Below are 9,823 nucleotides of genomic sequence, written 5' to 3'. Positions count from 1 at the left end.
CTGAAACAAAGAAAAATTCAATAAAATGCCTAAATGAGAATTAATATGTGTTCACAAAGACTCTTAAGAATACAGAATATTTTTTCCAATAATGCTTAGAAACCAATTATTATCCGCTGGATTATAACCGGTTCTCAGCCATTCTGAAAAATCATGTATAGAATCGTATTAAAGTCAATTTTCACGAATGTGAAAATAAAAATCCTAAAATAAATGCCAGTTTTGTCAGCCCGGGCCTAACAGGCTAACAAAACTGGTTTTAATCTCTTAACTAATATTTCTTTCTACAGAAAATTTTGGCCTGTTATTTCTTACCAACCTATTAATCTTATTTTACTAATAGAAGTACAAAATATCGTACATAAAAACATACAAAAATAAGTTTGTGCAACATTTCCCAGTTATCTTTGTTTGTAATGTGAAAATAATTAGACAATCTATTTGACGTTCCATTGCTTTGAAAAGCCATCACATAGCCAGGCAAAACACACACAAGACTTTGTTTACTTTTCTTTGCAAAAAATTCGCGCATTCACATAGAATGCAATTCAAATAACTAATTCAAGAGGTAAAAATGTAAGTTAATGTGCTTTATATGCTGACTTGGATAATTGGGTGAAATAATGTAAAAAATACTTTCATTTTAGGTATATCTTGCCGTCTATAATAGGTATGCTCATAACCAGTGTTGCGGAACCTGAGCCGGGAGCCGTGGAGCCGCCATATTTTGCTGGAGCTGAAGCCGGAGCCATAATTTTCGTTAAAAAACGGCTCCGGCTCCGGACTAGATAAATAAAGAGATTTTTTTTAAAAATTATAATTTGGTAACTCTGTTTTGTTATGTGCAAATGCCCCTATTAAGTTTTTCAAGTCCATTTTTATCAAAAATTGAACTTTTAAAACCTTCAAAAGTCAAAAGTAGACGTGGGAAAAAAATATGTCGAGTTTTTCTTGATTTTAGGTCGAAGCCGGAGCCGCACCAAAATCAAACGGCTCCGCAACGCTGCTCATAACCCATTTATGTTAGCCAATGTGAGGTAGAAAGGCATACTTATTTTGGGAAGGGGCACATGCACATTATGTCATGAAAATTTCGTCACAAAATGTTTTTAAATCTATATTTCTGTAATTAAAGATCCTAGTAACGATAATTTTTTTGCCATTTCTAACCAAACTTTTCATTTAAGGCATATGACTATATAGGACATTATGACAGGAGAAAAATTATCGTCAATTTGGGTTACAATTTCCCCTCGCATTTATTGGTCTAGCTGTTTATCCAGTAGTAGGTAACGGAATGGGGCAAAGGAGGGGGATGGGGGAAATCGTTATTGAAAATCTGGTGTAAGATCCAAGTAATAATATATTCATTTGACTATAAATCTTTGATCTGTTTTGTTGTGCTATATTTGTCTATATCTTAGAATATGCGCAGCTTTCCCTAATGTTTAAACTGCATAGTAATTGGGTTGTGAGCAAAATTTAATCGCGCCCTCAAAACCTGCAAATTAGTCCTCATGCAAGAATTACAATATCAAAATTAGTTTTGTCATGGACATTTAAAGGATGGACAGGTTAACTACTATAAAAGAATCTAAAGACTCCGTTTTCAAAGGGGTAGGGATTGACATAGAGGACTAGATTTGAACTCATTATGTTAATTAGTAGCTACAGAAAAAAACTTGCTACTTTTTTTAAAAAATAGATTAATATAATAATTGATAAATATCTCATTTTTTCCATTATATATATCTTTTTTTTTTTTTGGGGGGGGGGGGGTGGTAATCACCTTTTCCCTTGGTTTAATTCCATACCAATAGATATATTTTTAAAATAAGTTTTTTTTTTGCGAATGCAATCAAACACCTAAAAGTGCAGAGAGAGAAAACAAAATCTGCGGGAAGAAACGTCGAAACAAAACAAGACTTTTATTCTGACATAAAACTGAACTTTCAAATCAATTTAGATTCTATTGCATAAAAAAGAAATACCCAAAAATGCATATACAAACAAAAATGATATGGACTTATTATTAAAATAATTTAAATCTTTAAAAAGTTTGTTAGATGTTATTTTAATATTATGACAAATATAAATCTTGTAAATGGTTGTAAATCTTTTATTTGAAAGGGAGCTTTATTTATGTCCTGGAATGGTTATATACTATGTATTTAGAGCATTGGTCACCCTACCAAAAAGAATTGCCGTTGAAAAATAAACTAAATACCATTACCCAATAAGTAATTCTCCAATCAATTTCAAACTTTGCATGATGATTCCTGATTTTTTACAAAAAGAATGAAGGTTTATTAGTTCTAATAGTTCTATTGGCGAAGTGTGATGTGTTTTGAAACTATTAAGATTAATATTCGCAGACAAAGTACTTTTGCACAACAGATTCTCACACAATGTTTTTAGTTAAGTAAATAGAATGAAGTCAAATAGTCATATATTTTGCTAATTTCATTTGTCATTCAGAACAGCACACTCATCTATTACAAAAAGTAAGTTGAAGATAAAACACACAAAAAAAATTTTAAAGTTATGGCGAAAAGTTTACATCCAGTTACTTTTATTTTTTTATTATTAAAACTTAATTTCTATTAATCTAGTTTTTCTCAAAAAATTTTAGTCTTATCATTTTAAATACTATTGAAAAAGGGATTCTTCTTAGAATGTGCACTTTTAATTTACGACAGGATATTTAATAATTTGTTCTCAAAATTCTATTCAAGATTTTTCGTTTAGAGTTAATTGTATCTCTAACTTCTCTAGTATCGTGGCACAGTGTGATAGCTAGAGAAGTACTGTCGACTTTACTTATTCATTAGCATAGTGTTATAGCTAGAGTAGTTGAAATACAATTTTCTTCACCTAGTTCAGGATTTTTATAAACAATTGTTATCGTTCTTTAGAAGTGAAGAGACAGACAATTACCAAATCAATTCATAATATTTAAGACTTTTACAATAGAGATAGATCAGTTTAATTTTCATTTACCAATTCCCAGGTCTCTGAAAGATTTCTGGAATGATCTAGAAAAAATCAAATTATATTTTGAATTGGGTGTCTTAAAGAATGAATATAGAATGTATGGGGATATTATGACAGGGGAAAAATTATCGTCCATTTAGGTTGCTAACAAGGACATCACTTATTGGTCAGTTCCTTCATCCGTAAGGATGAGAGGGATGGGATGAAGGGGTGTATAAGGGAATTGTATTCTAGCCAGCTACAAGTTTCACTTTATTGTGGTACATGATAATCTGGTGTAATATCCAGGTAATAATTTATTTGTACTTGTTAATTTTCGAGCACTTCGAATGTATCACTTTATCTTAAAGGTATAGTTTACAAAACTCAAAGGAAGATGATTAAAGTCCCTCCACAGATTATGACGTCATACAATAGAATAGCCAATGAGAGGCCAGTATACACTGTAATTGACCTGCGATGTTAAAATTTATGCTGGCCTCTTATTGGTTATTCTTACGTATGACGTCATAATCTGTGAGGGGACTTTAATCATCTTCAACTTAAAGATGAAAATTATGTTGGGAATATTAAAGTAGGTTTACATTCTTATGGGAATAGGTAATGAAGTAGGTTTATACTTATATGTTAAAGGCCAATATAGTGCATCCCATTTAGTTTTAGACCTAATATTAATATAATGCTCAAAACTTAGTGCATCCGCTCGTCGTCGGGAAGGTGAATCTCGTACCGACACCGCGTCATAACTAAAGACGTTAAAAATGGTTCCCAATAATGCTATGTTAGATGCAAAACGTAAATGGTTAGAGTGGGGGGAATGCCTTGGCCCAAAACAGGCACAACTCGTTACCATGCACAGTTGGGAATTCTCAGACAAAGGTCGTGCATCTCAGAGAGTCGGTTGTCTGATGGGTAAATGAACGCTTTACACCCCAATCATAAGCGGAGTATGTTTCAAGGTGTGTGGAGAGGTCTAGTACCCGAAGCGACACCAAGCCCCCTAGAGTCTTAACTCTTTATGGGGAGGGTCAGTGCAATGATAGCTGTTCTGGTTACTATATAACATTATATATGTGAAGAATTGAAGAATTGCCATTTTAACATAATGCTGGACAAATCCAAACATATTACCTTTATTTTTGTTTAACAATTCAAAACGGCAGTTTATTCTCAGTTTTCTTATTTTAAAATCCTAACTTTTTTGATCCTATACCGTGTGACAGTTAGGGTTTTGAAAAGCGGGGATCGGCCAACGACGTTTTAGAACTAAGATAAGCTAGACATCTTTACTTATTTCTAAAATAAAAAAATGGTCCACAAAGAAAAATTTTATGCACACAAACTGTTTTTAATTTGCGGCTTCTGCGCGGGTTACACGTCTCGATGAAAAGCAGCCGCGACAAAAACCTATTTGTCAAATCCACGACACTTGTAAATAGTCACCACACATAACATTTTGGATAAAGGGATTTTGAAGTTGGCTGTAAATTTATTTGGACAATCTGTAATAAAAGCTGTAAGGGTTTGAGGGATTAAGGAAATTATTGTTTATTTTAAATTGATCTTTTTAGGAAAGCTTTGAATATGTATTTAGAGCATTTTAGGCTATTTTTGGTTACCTCCCCATTTGAAAGATAAAGCTACATTTTAGTTTCGTTAAATCAAATCAAATATTTTGTATACTTAGATTTTTTTATGATTATATTAAAAACTAAATAAAAAAATTACTTTACAAAAACACTTCAAATTTTCTTCTATCCACTTTTATTGTTCTTTGAATTTCCGCGAACCATAATAATTTATCAAAATAAGATGCAAGATTGTGCTTTCTCAGGGAGGGAGCAGGCATTGTGGTGTTCATTAATTTGATTTTCAAAAAGTTTCAACTACTAATTGTGATTGTGGGGTAATTTTGTGTATCATTATTGGGGATCAATTCATCTGTAATTGTATTATTCTTTAAGATATCTGGTACTTTCCATAGTCACATTAATAAAATAAAGCTTTGAGATATTCAGGATAACTCTGTAGATTTTATTTGGTACTAATTACATCAACTAGTTTGTACTTATAATTTTAATGTACTATCATTATGTCAACTACATCATTGAAGTAAAAGAAAGCAAAAGTAAAGCAGTGGTTAAATAACTGTATGTCCAAGGGGTGGGGACCCTGTGCCGAATTTCAATTGGATCTTTAAATATCAGCCAATAGCGTCAGAAATATTAAGACAGCCAAGTCGCTACAAAAGCAATACTCTACGTACCACATCTACGTAAATATCAGGTAAATAAATTATTATATTAACATATCAATTTTTTGACATCCATAAGCACTTTTAAAGCTACAAAACACAAAAAAAGAATAAAATATTATTTTTAAAACCATTATCAGTCACTTTACCCATGTCTTTAGTTCTAACCTTAGGCTTTATAAAAATAAGCAACTTCTTTGATGTTTCAAAAACAACTTTAAAAAGATTCTCATATGTATCTTTTTACTAGAATTATTTGGAATTAGATGTTTAAAATCATTTCCAGTATGGCAGTTTTTTTACCTAGTGCCTTCGGCACCTCGGGGCTAAAAGTCTGGTTTTATAATTAAAATTTTTCATTTAAATATCGGCGGAAAGTAAACATTTTTATATTTTCCCTCAGTTTGACAAAGCCAATAAAAATATTTCTATAGCATTTTTGTTCATTTTAGAATGTGGCCATATAAAAAGTATACTGTGAACAAAAACACTTTAAAAATGCACATAAAAAATATATATTTTTGCCACATAAAATCTTAATTGCTTTTTAACTAGATATGCAATTAGTTTCATATGAATTTAAAATAAAAATATTTTATATTTCAATTCTTATCAATTTTAATTTTAGCTTTGTGCAAAATTTAGTGATTTAATTGAATTAAAGGACACAGCCTAAACATGCAGGGATGTAAGGGCATAAGTCAATGGCCGATGAATTAATGTACATCTTCAATGATGGTACACAAAATAACCCTACAATAATAATTATTGGTTGAAACGTTTGGACACTTAACATCAACTTAAAAATCAATTAAAAGTCCCCAAAGTTCTCAAGCAGGAAAACATTCTTGTAAAACTTTTTGGGACTAGTGTCATTAATAGCCCAATGACCCCTCCCTCCCTGGTAAACATGGGTGGGCGGGTGGACAGTATGACGTAAAAGTACAGCTTTTCTGTCTGCCCTCTGGCTTTGTCTCTTTTCAGTTCAAATATAATTTGTAGCGCAGCTACTCTGAATATATATATAATGTCCGTACGTCCTTTACTCAATGACTGTTTATTTTGTTTCTTCATTGATACTTAAAATTAAACTAGCTGTAAAATGTAAAATATAAAAAATATTTGTCTTGTATTATCATAATTTTTTTTTTTACTTTTGGCTGCGCTCCTAGAATCTAAGAACTTTGTATTCGAAGGGGTAAGGAAGGTCAGAACAATACCAGGATCTGTATAAATCTTCCATAAGAAGATAACTCAATTAGTTCTTTAGCTATTGAAATCTAAAGGTACAGGCAAAGAACATTAATACTTTATATTATAGGATTGCTGTACTACTTATAAACATAATTGTCCTTGCATATTATAGTTATTTAAAGAATTTTGCATCTAAATTCACAATATACACTCTAAGAAAATGTTTAATATACAATAATATATGAAACTTCAATATAATATTGACATTCTAACTCATAAGTAACATTTAACACAAAATCCTGAAGTGATTCCCAATGAATGACTGTCAAACACTGCTTTTTGTCTTGTTCTAGCTTTCTAAACGTACTTGAGTATTCATTCTATATATATGTCGTTAAAAATCAGCTGAATTACAATGAAATAAAAGGGCATTTTTGTTTTTACTATGTGTTACATGTTTCATAATAAGTATTGTCAATAAATCACTAACTATGACATTTTGAGTTGTACTAATAATTAATATATAATATTTTTAGACGATCGTCCTAGTGTAAATTCGCTATTAACAATAAGCTTAAAGTAATGGCTAGTTCTTTTATCACGTATTTAAGGACATGTAAACTATTTAAGTGGTGGGGCAGGGTACACAGCTAGCTTAACATACACAAAGCCATGACTGACAAAATGTGACTATTAAGCTGTATAGGCTTGAGCCTGACCGGCGCGTGCTACAGCTGTGTGCGCGCATGTGTGTGTGTGTGTGTGTTGTATCTGTATGTTTGTGTGTGTGTTTTAGTGCGTGAAGCACTTTCTTTGCTAGGCTTACTTTATCAAAGTCTGGAAATTAATTTAAATAACCCTCTGGCAATTAATCAATCAATCAATACCTTTTGACTCTTTAGAAATCAGTTTTTAATGCTTTTGTCCTGCTAGATTTTTTTTCAACCTGTAATAAGCATAAAAAATTTATTTTCCCTAAATGTGAAATTACATGTTTTACTCAATATTTAAAATCTTTATAAATCTGAATAAATAATGAACCAGGTTGTGTGGCTGTCTTTCCGATAAGATCTCGTAAACGGCTAGACCAATAGTCCCACAATTTTCAGCGAAATCTTACATTAGTCCAAGAAAGGTTTTAGGCTATTTTGAGGGGATATAGACAACCCCTTTTCCCCTTCCTATTTGTGATATGGCCATTGAAAGATTTATCAAAAACAAACCAAAAATTTCGTTTGGTACGCTCCCCCCCCTCCCCTTGGAACGAAGCCCCCAGAGGCATGGAGGAAAGTCACTAGTAAAAATAGCTTTAAAGTTAGGGATTTACATCCTGTTATTTTGTAACATTCTTATAATTATCCTTGATTAAGAATCTACATTCTACACCTTTACCTTGCCATACCACCCTTCACTGTAGGTCAATATAGGGATATTATTCAAAGCGAAGCTTTTCTATAATTAGGGTCGGTCCGTCCGTCCGTGACGGATAGTTTTTTTCGTTAATTTAGGCATGTTAGAATTGTCCTATCGATTTCTAACTTTGTATGAGGTTTCCTTTAGTAGTTAGAAAGCGTAGCAACTCTATAACCATTACCAGAATGTTCGTACGTTCATTTTAAACATGTTGATTTTTCTACTTTTTGAACAAATTTTTTTGTGATCTAATTATCTGATTGATCTGCTTTTTGGTATATTGATTCCTAAGACAACAAAGTACAATATTATAAGCGAAGCAACTCTATAAACAAGCCCTAAAAATGTAAGTATGTCCAAAAACATTATCCTAAATCAAGCAGTTTTTCAACAATTTTGCTTCGACTCTTATACATTTATATTCTGATTATTCAGTTCTAACACTAAACAAGTGTTTATGTTCGTTTGTCCTACCGTTGCAGTGCTTCGCTTTTATGGATGTTGTCATCCTTGTTTTTACATATTGTACAAAGGATTCATTCAAATATTTCACCATTGCGTTTAGTATCATGTAACTTTTTGATATAAATAAAATCAGATTAGTAGCGCAACTATTCTATAACTGAAATACGTAGTATTCAGATGTTGTTTAATCTTTGCGCTACTTTTGGGGCAAAATTATTCTTGTTAAGATTATTTTATTAACAATACCTTTTGTAAGATTAAAGATAGTTTTGATTTATGATTCTAAGTAGTTTTAATTTCATACACTTTGACCTTATTAAGGTGTTTGACTCCCTTCCTTACAAATTTTCATAACTTTATCATTTATGTAGCGGGATAAAGTGTCTAAAAAATCAGCCATGTGACGTCATAAAACTGAGGGAGATGAGAGGAGGAGTGGAAAGAAAACCCTTAAAAAGGAGATAGATTGGATAATCCTTCATTTTTATGACGTCACATGGCTGAAATTGAGACACTTTGTCCCACTATAACTAAATGATAAATTATCACTGATGAATTGTATATTCTTTAAACATCAATATTTTTCTTTTAATTAAAACATTTTCTAGTCCATTTCGTGGTAACGTCCTTTAAGGGTGATTCGTCGTATTTTCAAAGTAGCTTTTCTCCTATTTCTAGCCCCTGCGGGAGGCTCTAACCCTGAGGGGCAATCACCCAACCTAACTTAACCTAACATAACTTAAAAAGCCACGAAAGGGAATACACCCAAATTTTCTTATTAGAAAAAATAATTAAGCATAGAAAAAACTATATTTGAAGGAAAGGTTCAGAAAAATAGCCTAAATCTATCCAGGAGGAACGTAAAGCTTACTGATGTACGTTGATCTTAAGGCTAAACAAACAAATTTTCAAAAGTAAATTATACTAAGCGTCTTTAGTCTCTATGGGCATATACATTTAAGTGAGAAAAACCTCTACAGGACCTTATGAAGCTTCTGAAATTGAGAACTCAATCATTAGCAAGATCTTAAAGTACAAACAAAAAATTCTCAATACTTTATATTAAAGAATATATAACTATATTTGAAGGTGTAAAACTGCAATTGTGGCAATTTTACTTTTACTGAAATTGGACCACAAACAAACCTTTTGGGGAAAAAATGTACTTTTTTACTTCTTGTTAGAAAGAATAAACAGAGGCTCGCAGGTAAAGAGCCAGTATTGGTTAGTGCTCCTATACAAGTGCTATTTAAATTGAAAATAAAGGTGAGGGGGCGGTTATGGGGTTCACGTATAGCTTAGATGGACTAAACCCCAGTGTTGATGCAATAAATCACATAATAAATGATCGTTACAAAGATATTGAACTCAGCACGCAACTCAAATACACACACACAAACACACAAATACACTGATTTACACAAATAAAAACTCAAAATTAGGAACGAGTATGTTCATATGTAGCACAGCATTAAAGGTTGATAATTTTTAAAAGCAAAACTT

This window comes from Acartia tonsa, chromosome 7 (assembly GCF_053477335.1).
Source record: "Acartia tonsa isolate MP-2025a chromosome 7, ASM5347733v1, whole genome shotgun sequence".
NCBI classification, from domain to species: Eukaryota; Metazoa; Arthropoda; class Copepoda; order Calanoida; family Acartiidae; genus Acartia; species Acartia tonsa.
The sequence above is the reverse complement of the archived record's forward strand: the minus strand, read 5'-3'. Positions refer to the sequence as shown.